This window comes from Lissotriton vulgaris, chromosome 6, assembly GCF_964263255.1.
Source record: "Lissotriton vulgaris chromosome 6, aLisVul1.2, whole genome shotgun sequence".
Taxonomy (NCBI): Eukaryota; Metazoa; Chordata; class Amphibia; order Caudata; family Salamandridae; genus Lissotriton; species Lissotriton vulgaris.
Genome location: NC_141694.1, coordinates 7,295,306 through 7,307,153, shown reverse-complemented (window position 1 = coordinate 7,307,153; position 11,848 = coordinate 7,295,306). Strand labels below are relative to the sequence as shown.

The 11,848-nt window shown below is 53.8% G+C and overlaps 1 protein-coding gene across 1 annotated transcript in view; it reads left to right on the top strand.

Moving 5' to 3' along the window:
* Positions 1 to 1,649: 1,649 nt before the first annotated feature.
* PEX39 (peroxisomal biogenesis factor 39) overlaps positions 1,650 to 11,848 on the top strand; it is a 33,447-nt gene continuing 23,248 nt past the window's right edge. The window contains exon 1 of the mRNA XM_086925817.1: positions 1,650 to 1,780. The gene's annotated coding sequence lies outside the window, so the exon portion shown is untranslated. The remainder of the gene's footprint in view (positions 1,781 to 11,848) is intronic.

The window sequence follows — 11,848 nt, the reverse complement described above, 5'->3', positions numbered from 1 at the left end:
ACTTATGCAAGTATCAAAGGCAAACAAAATGTGAGCGGTAGCAACCAGTGTGTTACAAGAGAAAAGTGGTGTGTGCAAGTTACAAAAAAGAACCAAGCACAAGTACAAGGATAAAACAGCAGTGAATGTTAAACACTCCAACCACAAGAACACACTGGGAAGGCACTTCCATAGTCAAGGAGAATAGAATTTTCAGTAAAGGGAGGTCTTCCTTCAGATAATAGAGTGGACGTGGATTACTTTTGGAGGTGTCTTTGGATGAGGAGAACTTTGAGGTCCGTTTTGAAGACCGGGGAGGAGGCGGTGGTCTTCAGTGTTGGTTGCTCCCTCTTCTTTCTATAGCGGTAAGATGGCCGCCTGCTGGTGCTCACAGGGCAGTCCCTCTTCAGTGTTGGTTGCTCCCTCTTCTTTCTATAGCGGTAAGATGGCCCCTGCTGGTGCTCACAGGGCAGTCCCTCTTCAGTGTTGGTTGCTCCCTCTTCTTCCTATAGCGGTAAGATGGCCCCTGCTGGTGCTCACAGGGCAGTCCCTCTTCAGTGTTGGTTGCTCCCTCTTCTTCCTATAGCGGTAAGATGGCCCCTGCTGGTGCTCACAGGGCAGTCCCTCTTCAGTGTTGGTTGCTCCCTCTTCTTTCTATAGCGGTAAGATGGCCCCTGCTGGTGATCACGGTGCAGCCCCCCTTTATTTAAATTGTTATTTATTTATTTAATGCAATTTTGTATAGGGCAAACTTTACCCGAAGGTGTCAGATCGCTTTACATAAGAACCAGTTGAAAAACATAAGGACTTAGGATTACATGCGTTACATGAAAGATACACACAGAAAAAAATTGCAAATGTACAAGATGTGAAGTCACTCAAGGAAGAGATACCAATGGATATACTCTAAGAGTCACTTTAGGAAAAGGTCTACTGCATATACTAGTGATTAGAGTTATCTCTATATACATTATACACATAATAAATAAAATAAAATAAAAAATAAATAAAGTCCCTCTTCAGTTTCGTCTGCTCCCTCGCCTCTGTAGTGGTAAGATGGCCGCCTGCCGGTGCTCACGGGGCAGTCCCTCTTCAGTGTCGGCTGCTCCCTCACCTCTTTTCAGTGGTAAGATGGCCGCCTGCCGGTTCTCCGCCATCAGTCCCTCTTCAGTGTCGGCTGCCCCCTCGCCTCTCTGTAGTGGTAAGATGGCCGCCTGCCGGTGCTCCGGGGTTAGTCCCTCTTTAGTGTCGGCTGCTCCCGCGCCTCTCTGTAGTGGTAAGATGGCCGCCTGCCGGTGCTCCGCCGTCAGTCCCTCTTCAGTTTCGTCTGCTCCCTCGCCTCTGTAGTGGTAAGATGGCCGCCTGCCGGTGCTCTCGCAGCAGTCCCTCTTCAGTGTCGGCTGTTTCCCCGCCTCTCTATAGTGGTAAGATGGCTGCCTGCCGGTGCTCACGGTACAGTCCCTCTTCAGTTTTGTCTGCTCCCATGCCTCTGTAGTGGTAAGATGGCCGTCTGCCGGTGCTCCGGGGTCAGTCCCTCTTTAGTGTCGGCTGCTCCCTCGCCTCTCTCAGTGGTAAGATGGCCGCCTGCCGGTGCTCCGCGGTCAGTCCCTCTTCAGTGTCGGCGGCGCAGTGACTCACGCCGCCGCAGACCCATGCCTCTTGGTACGGTCCGCGCCCCCTCCCTCCCGGCCGCGGTGGTCTCTCCCTGGTGCTCCTCCATCTCTGCCTCCATTGTCTCTGGACGCGGTGCAGTGCGGGGAGCTGCGGTGAGGGGCCTGGGGCGACACCGAGCGAGAGAGAGGTGGGCACGGCCCCGGGGGCGAGAGGGGAGGGAGGGAGGGAGGGGTGCTGGGGACATGAGGGATGGAGGAGGGGGATGAGGGATGGAGGAGGGATAAGGATTGATGAGGGGGAAGGGGGTGGAGGGATGATGGGTGATGAGGGATAAAGGAGGATGATGGGGGATGGAGGGGGATGAGGGCTGGAATGTGAGGAGGGCTGCAGGAAGGATGTAGGGGAGAGGGCTGAAAGGATGGGTGATGAGGGCTGGAGGAGGAGGGTGATGAGGGCTGGAGGAGGAGGGTGATGAGGGCTGAAGGAGGAGGGTGATGAGGGCTGAAGGAGGAGGGTGATGAGGGCTGGAGGAGGGTGATGAGGGCTGGAGGAGGAGGGTGATGAGGGCTGGAAGGTGATGAGGGCTGAAGGAGGAGGGTGATGAGGGCTGGAGGAGAAGGATGATGAGGGCTGGAGGAGAAGGGTGATGAGGGCTGGAGGAGGAGGGTGATGAGGGCTGGAGGAGGAGGGTGATGAGGGCTGAAGGAGGAGGGTGATGAGGGCTGGAGGAGGAGGGTGATGAGGGCTGGAGGAGGAGGGTGATGAGGGCTGAAGGAGGAGGGTGATGAGGGCTGGAAGGTGATGAGGGCTGGAGGAGGAGGGTGATGAGGGCTGGAAGGTGATGAGGGCTGGAAAGTGATGAGGGCTGGAAGGTGATGAGGGCTGGAAGGTGATGAGGGCTGGAAGGTGATGAGGCCTGGAAGGTGATGAGGCCTGGAAGGTGATGAGGGCTGGAAAGTGATGAGGGCTGGAAGGTGATTGATGAGGGCTGGAAGGCGATGAGGGCTGGAAGGTGATGAGGGCTGGAGGGTGTTGAAGGCTGAAGGAGGAGGGTGATTAGGGCTGGAGGAGGAGGGTGATGGGTGAAGGAGGATGGTGATGAGGGCTGGAGGAGGAGGGTGATGAGGGATGGAGGAGGGTGATGAGGGCTGGAGGAGGAGGGTGATGAGGGATGGAGGAGGGTGAATAGGGCTGGAGGAGGAGGGTGATGGGTGAAGGAGGATGGTGATGAGGGCTGGAGGAGGAGGGTGATGAGGGATGGAGGAGGGTGATGAGGGCTGGCGGAGGAGGGTGAACAGGGCCGGAGGAGGAGGGTGATGAGGGGCGGAGGAGGAGGGGTGGGGGCTGAGGGAGGGGAGGGGGGAGTATGGGGAGGTGTGAAGGCTGCTCGAGGAGGAGAGGTCCTGAGGGGGAGGGGGCACTGAAGGCTGGGGTGAGAGGTTCGAGGGTGGGACAGTAGATGAGGGAGGAGGGGGGGGGGGGTGGGTGACTGAGATCAGCAGAGATGAGAGGAGGGGGTGGATTAGAGATGGGAGAAACCAGAGGTTGATGAGGGGGTCTCAAATTTGCAAGAATAACACCGGGGGCGCAGGATTCATCGTCCAAGGGGGGCCTCCTTAGAGGGGGGGGTGGGATGAGATGGGTAAAGGGTCAGAGGAGGGCGGGTAGCAGGCCTCAGCGCGGGGGGGCGGTGTCTGTCGTGGTGGAAGGTGCAACGGAGGTCTCACGGCAGCACATTGTATATGGCTCACTCGTACTGCGGCCCACTCTTGCATGCACAGGCATTAAGCAGCCACACAGATACTTGGTCTGGACTGGAAGTCCCGAGCGACCCCGGCCCTAGAGTGATACATAGTGTGGTATTAATTCCGGGTCCCTACCCAGACGGGCGAACCACTAGAACGCTACATCCCTTTTCAGGTTGGTATTTGAAACAAAATAATGTCAACATAGTTTAACAAATAAAGTCTGCCTATCTTCGGTTTGGCTTGGGATTCGGCCGGAGGCCATACTGATGACGGTGTGTATCTCGTTGGCTTTGTGGGTTTGGAAGTCCCACGCCGGTGGCTCGATGATCAGGACTGTGAAATTCAGGCATTTGTGGCCTCACCGGACTTGACGGGGCACTTGCATCTGCCGTACGTTCGGCCTCGTTCAAAGGTGTCTCCAGGAGTTCTGACTGCTCTGCCATGGTTTGGTTTCCGGCAGCAGCTGGAACTTTCTTGAACCATGAGATGTTCCTCGTCACGGTCTCGCCATTTCTTTCCGCCGTGACTGCTGTTCCATTGGTTGATGTCACCATCCACACGCCTGGTTCGTAGGGAGTTCGAAAATTCCCGGTGTTCCAGCTATTTCGGATCAGCACAGACCACCCGGGTAGTAGGACGCCGGTCTTCGCCTTGCGTCGTCTGCTCGCTCTGTCGTTGGTGTTCTGTCTCTTCACTTGGGCCATTGTTGGGTCATATGGTTTCTGTTTCCAGCACTCAGCCCTTGGAAGCATGTCGCTGCGTGGCCCTGCTAGCATGAGCAACCACAGGGATATCTGAGTCGTGCAATGAGGTGTACTGCGATACTCCCTCAGGTATCGTTGTAGCGTACTCTCTGGTTCTGCACCTTCAGCTGTAGCAATCCGCAGCACTTTGTTTATGGTGCTCATAAAGCGTTCCACCTCACCATTTGGCTGGGGCCATTGAGGGGTTACTCGGTGGTGCTTAATCCCGAGGCGTGTCAGAAAGTATCTAATCTCACTGCCCTGGAATGGGGGCCCATTGTCAGTCTTGATGATGTGCGGGATGCCGAACAGGGCGAAGGACTTCTCTAAGACTGGCTGTAGGTTGTTGAACGACGTGGATGGTAGGACTTTGACGATGGGGTACTTGGTGTAGCTATCAATGATAACGGCGGTGACTCTTCTGTCTGGGAAACTTCCAAAATCAAGGCTTAGCCATGCCCATGGTGATGGAGCTGGATCCTCAGTGATGACGGGTGCTGGAGCCTCGGTGTTTCCTGTGAGTTGGCACCCACTACAGTTGCGCACAACCGACTCTACGCGATCTTCCAGGTCCGGAAACCACACCTTTTTTCTTTCATCCGGGACTTCATTCACCCGATACCTTTATGGCCTTCACGGGCAAGGACGTCGCTCGCTCGCTCCAATCTTAGTGGCACTATGATGCGTGATCCTCTTAGGATGACTCCGTCTTCCGTCGAGCTGAGCTCGTTCCTCGCCTTCCAGAACTTGCGAAGACTATTTCGGTCAGGCTCACTCCAACCTTGGACGTCCTTAAGACATTTTTTCCACGATCCTCCCCTCAAAGTGCTTGATACTCGCAGGAGGCATACATCTTTGTCAGGGTGTTCTTTTACCTCCTCTATTGAGAGTGCTCGGGGGCACGACCACTGAGAGATCATGTTGATGAAATCTTCTGTTTGTGTTTCTTGTTCCACACCGGATTCGGTTGCTGCAGCTGGATGGCGGAATAGGAAGTCCGCAGGATTCTTGGCGCCAAGTTGGTATAATAGTTCCATCTGGGGGGGTCTCACCACACTGCCGGGGATTGCTGCTGTCCATCGCGGAGGTCCAGAGGCACGGGACCCGCGGTATTTACTACTGCTTTGAGCGCCGCAGGAGCGGCTGAAAAACCACATTTCCCAGCGTCCCCTGCTTCTTCCCGGGGACGCCGGGTGCAGCGTCAGGCCACAGCGCACGGAGGCGCATAAGAGAAGGGGACTCCTGCAGAGGAGCGGGGGGTCTCACCACACTGCCGGGGATTGCTGCTGTCCATCGCGGAGGTCCAGAGGCACGGGACCCGCGGTATTTACTACTGCTTTGAGCGCCGCAGGAGCGGCTGAAAAACCACATTTCCCAGCGTCCCCTGCTTCTTCCCGGGGACGCCGGCTGCAGCGTCAGGCCACAGCGCACGGAGGCGCATAAGAGAAGGGGACTCCTCCCGCGTCGCGGGACCGCGCGCGGGACCGCGCCCGGGGCTAAGCCCGGGCAAAGGGCGGGCCCTCTGTGGCCCTCAGAGGCACGAGGAGGACGGGACGGGCCACGTTATTTGGCCCCACAGCAACAGAAGGTATAGTTATATATACCATTGATAAGACTATTCACGGACATTTTTTGCTTATACGGATTATACTTTATTGTTAGTGACTCATAAGGGGGCATATCAAATTCCCATATTACTGCTAGAGAATGGAAAATCTTCTTCAGAGCTATGCATCACCTATTATTGATGACCGTTGCCATTTGTTATCCCCGTCTCACACCCCCATTAGTTTGCCGAATCTGCCCTACTGGGAGGAACTAAATGCTCTGTGCGGGACCAAGTTCATTCCAATAACATCCCCCTCCCCCGTAAAAGGCCTTATTACTAACACTTCCTCTGACAGAATTGGTGAACCTTCCCTACCACCCAATGAGGATAACATGCAGGCCACTGCGCGGTTGCCGGGCCAGAGTGTGAAAAGGAGACATGACGGGACAAATGATCACGATCTCCAACATAAGATACAAAAACATTGTATCGATCCCCCAACGCCTGCCATAAACTCCATCACATCCAGTGGGGACGCTGAACGCTTGGATGATAATATATCTTTGCCTCAATTGCAACTACTACCCCAACTAGAACAATTGTTAAATTCTGTTATAGCACCCCTGCTAGAACAAATTACCTCTTTAGGGGATAGGTTGACAAGCATAGAGATGGCTATTAAAACTAACTCCTCTCCCGTTACAAAGCTGGCAACACCTAATTGTTCCATGCCACCAAATGTACCTGAAGGCCCTATGCTGACGGACATTACTAAAACTGTTTCCGCTGAAAGACAACGTCCCAGCACGCTACCTCCAACAGATACTAGTACTGCCCACAAACCTTTGTATAACATAAGAAAAAATGTCACGATTACAAAAGAGCCTCCTAAGAGACAACCACCACTGGTCACCAAAACTGTCCCCAATTCCTTAGTAATGGACCACTCCGCTGCTAGAGTAGAACCAAACAGAGCAGCACGCATAGACTTACCCCCGGAAGCCGCCCCGTTTGTGCTGGTTCTCTCAGGAGTACCAGCTCCATCACGTAGGAAACCCGAGAGCTACCAGGACCTATTACACAAGGTCACCTTCTGGTTAGCTAAAAATAGACCCCTGCCACCCAACAAGGATGGAGGTATTCTGAGTGTCAGATGGGTGGGCTGGCTTGGGTCCCTACCAAAGGACATTCCCGGGGACCTAGTCCTTGTTAAATTTAGGAATAGGAACATTGTCCCCTTTTTACGATCCTTCCAGCCCCACGAAGGTGACGGCCCCATTTCCATTTGGGATCTGTATGATTTTTATCCATGTACCCCACACTTCCCTCTTCCGAGATCTACAGTAGATTTGTTAGAAAGGGGTGGTATTAGCTTACCAGTCCACCACAGATTTGATTTATTTTATAAATATTGTAATGTATGAGTAGTGAAGTTTTTACTTGCATTAAGTGCCAATAGCTGAATGCAGGGTAGCATTCCTGAAATGACTTTTTTTATTTGTATTAACATGGTCATAAACGTCTTTCTTTGTCATTTAATTGTTTTTTAAGCAAGATTTTTAAACTTCTAACTGTTTGTATAAATTTGTATATATTAGTCATGTGTCTTGTGAATGTATTTTATATGCTTGTCTTTTATGAAGGAAATCTTCGAAATAAAGACGTTAAAAACTGAAACTGAAGTTCCATCTGATAATGCTGCAACTGAATTGCCCACCTCTCAATCCTTGGGGGAGGATGCGGGGCTTTTCCTTTGAATAGTGGCAGAAGTGGTTGGTGGTCAGTTATCACTCGAAATGGGTTTCGGCTCACGTTAAGGTGAAAATGATTGCATGCCCATTTGATTGCGAGTGCTTCTCACTCTATCTGTGAGTATCGAGCCTCTGTTGTGGTAAGCGCTTTGCTTGCAAAGGCTAGAGGGTCCCTGGTTCCGTCTCCTTGGTAAGTAGGGCTCCCAAGCCTACTGGGCTAGCGTCTACAATCAGTTCAGTTGGACGAGAGGTGTCAAAATATGCCTTTGTCGTGCTGTCTAGTAGGGTCGCTTTCACTTGCTTGAAAGCTTTGTCCTCTTCCGCAGTCCACTTCTAGCGGTTTTCCTTTTTCATGAGGTTACGCAATGGCTCTGCAATAGGTGCTAAATTCGGAATGAAGTGTCCGCAATATGTCGCCATCCCCAGGAAACTTCTCACCTCAGAGGCATTTGTTGGTGCGGGGGGCAAGGTGGATCGCCTGGGACTTTCGGGGGTCTACTTTGACGCCATCAGCGCTGAAGGCATATCCAAAGAAGTCGATGGATTTTCGGAAAAACTGTCATTTCTTCTTGTGGAGCGTCACGCCGTGTTCTGCCAGCCGCTGGAGAGTGGCTGGTAGTCGTTGGTGGTGTTCTTCAATGGTTTTGGAATGGATGAGGGTGTTGTCACTTACATTGAGGAATCCGCTAAGACCAGACAGTATTTCTATCACCGTGTTCTGAAAGATCACAGCCGCCGACGATATTCCAAAGTTTAACCTTTTATATCGCCGAAGTCCTAGATGTGTTGAGAAAGTGGTTATATACCTGCTTTCTTCTGCTAGTGTTAATTGGTGGTAGCCGGCGTTTAGATCTAGCTTTGAGAAACATTGGGCGCCGTTTAGGTCGGCCAGGATATCGTCTACTGGCGGGGTGAGATGTCTCTCTCGTTTGATAGCTTGATTTGCCATTCTCATGTCTATGCATATCCGTATTTTTCCTGGTTGCTTTGGTTTTTCAGCAATCTCCATGAGTTACACCCAGGGAGTCGGGCCTGTCACCTTTTCAATGACTCCTTGACGTTCTAGCTCCTGGAGCTCCTGTCCGACTAGCGGTCGAAGATGGAAAGGAATCTGTCGGTGCCTTAGGGCCACCGGCTGGACGGCTTTGTCTATTTGTAACTTCACGGGTGGCCTTCTTATACTCCCTAATCCCTTGAACAATTGCGGGAACATCTCCAGGATGTCATCAGCTTGTAGGAGTTTGACAGAGTTTGCAAAGGCGATTAGATTGAGGTCTTCAGCAGTATGACTTCCAACTAATATGTCGGCTTCCCTATCCACGACATGGAAGACTGTTGTCACCTCGTGATCCTCTGACTTCACTTGAACAGTTATCTTTCCTTTGAGAGGGAGTGGTGTTTTGCTACCATACGTCAGGATTTTGATCTTTGGTGGAGTAGGAGTTGGCCTCGGGTTCAATCTTTTGTAATGTTGCGACCCCCATCATGTTGACGGTTGCTCCTGTGTCAATCAGGCCGGTCACCAGGGACCCATCAATTTCAATGTTGCACTTTGGCTGCGGTCGTCGCCTCTTTTTAAGGTCACTTGCAAACGAGACGAAATAACACTCTTCTTCATTCTCTGTGGACGAGTCGTCCAGGCGCTGTGGGTAGCGACTGGGGGTTCTGTTTGATCTTGACTTTGTGGGTTCCACCAGTGTTAGATTCCTCACAGCCCCTGTTGGTGGTCTTCTCCCGGTGTTACTTCACCCTCGCGAGCCTCCTCAACATACACTTGCAAAGTGGTTTGGGATTCCTCATTTCGAGCATGACTTTCCTCTGGCTGGGCAGCTGTCTGGGGGATGTTCTTCTCTTCCACACCATCCACACGAGGTCCGTCGCGTTGTTTTTGCGGGCCACCTTCCTCTTCCTCCGTGGGATGATGTTCGAATGGCATCAGCCCGCTCCACCTTGACATTGACTGTTTGATCGTTGTGCGAAGTGAGTGCCGCCTCAATTGCTGTCACCCGGACGTCTGACAGTTCGTGTGAGTGGGCAAGAATTAGTATTTCCTCTAAGGTATTCCGGGGTTGGCGTAGTATGAGTGTCTGCAGCGTCTTGTTGCGACACCCTTGGATGAGTTGTCACCTCCTTATTTTGGTCATCCTCAGTGCAAGTGCTTGCTAACTCCCTGAGGCGTGCGTGATATGCGTCCATTGACTCTCCTTCGCTTTGTCTGGTCTGCCTGAGCTTGAATCGTTCGCAATGAGGGTTAAGTTGGGGGTCAAGATGGGCATTCAGCGCGTCGACGGCGGCGTCTTAGTCAGTGGCAGCACCAGTGTTCGGGAGATGTTCGAACAACTTATATATTTCATCACCCGCAAGTGTAAGAGCAGTGACCTCTTGACCGCTTCGTCTGTTTCTCCTGTGGCCACAAAATAGTTATTGAGGCGGGCAACCCATACTTTCCACCTTGGTGATGCAGTGGCTGGGTCAACAAGCTCGCTGAATGGCGGGAGTGCTGTAATTTGGGAGTGCACTGGATGTGTTGGGGCTGCTGGTTGTTGGGCCGCGGGTCCTGGCACCTTTGACATGATCCTGCTTCTGCTGATGTGTGTCCCTGCGTCTTGCTAGGCGTGCTCGCTGTTCTATTCGCTGTATCTCTCTTCCGTCCTGGGGTATTCCTCCCTTTACAGGCCTTGGTGTCCTTGAGTTTGCCAGTGCTTGTTGTGTCTTTGGTGTGTTTGGCTTCCGTGTGCTCTTGTGTTAATCCCCTTGTGCAGCGTTGTGCTCCAGCTTTCTTGTTGCTTTTGCGCTCTTCACTGATTTTTTGGCTGTCTATGCTGGGGTACTTGCATTTGCCACAGCTCGTTTATTTGAGCTGCACTTTTCCGGTGTTTGGTGTCTCTGAGCGTCATCAGGCTCAAGCTGTGTGCCTCGCTCTCTCTGGGGGAGGGCGGGGGGGCTGCCTTGCTTGCCCATACCGTTTCCAAGCCTTCCGAGCTCTGCTTTGCAGCTCGATCGGGCCGTTGAAGCTTCTCTGCCTCTACGCATGCGCGCGCCGCCGGGTAGCTGGGTGCGGCGCTTCTCGGCAGCTCCGGGCCACTTCTGGAGGTGCGCGCGGGCGTTCCTCTGCTCTTACCAGCGGGGGCGCCTACACGTGGAGGTCGTCTCGCGCTCCGCTTACCCCGCAGTTTTAGACGGGTGCTCGTCCACTTGACGTCACCGCACTGCTGGGCTCGGCTGGGTCTTCCGTGAGCTGGCGTCGTCTCAGCTGCACAGTGAGTGTCTTTTCATCATACCGGGATCCCGAACATAGGGAATCCCACCCTCGTCGCCAGTGTGACATGGTGGAAGGTGCAAACAGAGGTTTCACGGAGGCACACTATATGGCTCACTCGTACTGCGGCCCACTCTTGCATGCACAGGCAGCCACACAGATACTTGTTCTGGACCGGAAGTCCCGAGCGACCCCGGCCATTTTATTTATAGCTCTCTGGCCCCGCCTGGCCAGAGAGTGATACATAGTGTGGTATTAATTCCGGGTCCCTACCCAGCCGGGCGAACCACTAGAACGCTACAGTGTGTACCACGGGGGTGGCAGGCATCATTGTGGGGGATTAGGAAGCATCAGAGGGGTATTTTGGAGGGAGGAAGCATGGGTAGAGGGATTGGAGGGTAGGACACATCGGTTTGTAGGGAGGGCCGCATTGCCGTAGGGAGGGGCTGGGGGGTGCTCCAGCGGCGCTTTGTTTCCCTCTATAAACCCCCAGGCTCCGGGTTCACCCCTCTCCTGGCACCGCCGGGCCTACTCAGGCCGTTATAGGAGGTTAAAGCTTGGAGTGGTGGCATCTCCCTGCACACCAGCACTGTAGTGGCCTGCTCAGCCCCTCACCCACCCCTGCATACATACATTACATGCACTCACCCCTGCACCTCCAGCCGATGCATCCCCTGCGTCGACGCCCACCCACCCCACCATCCACGTCCATCCACACCACCCCTGCATCCACGCCCATCCACACCCCCCTGCATCAACGCCCTGCACCTCCAGCCCACACATCCCCCTGTGTCCAAGGGCCATCCACCCCACCCCTGCATCCGCACCCATCCACCCCACCCCTGCATCCACGCCCTGCACCTCCAGCCCACGCATCCCCTTTGTCCAAGGGCCATCCACACCACCCCTGCATCCACGCCCTGCACTGTACCTCCAGCCCACGCATCCCCTGTGTCCAAGAGCCATCCACCCCACCCCTGCATCCACGCCCATCCACACCACCCCGGCATCCAAGCCCATCCCCCCCACCCCTGCATCCACACACTGCACTGTACCTCCAGGCCACGCATCCCCTGTGTCCAAGAGCCATCCACCCCACCCCTGCATCCACGCCCATCCACACCACCCCTGCATCCACGCCCATCCACACCACCCCTGCATCCACGCCCATCCCCCCACCTCTGCATCCACGCACTGCACTGTAC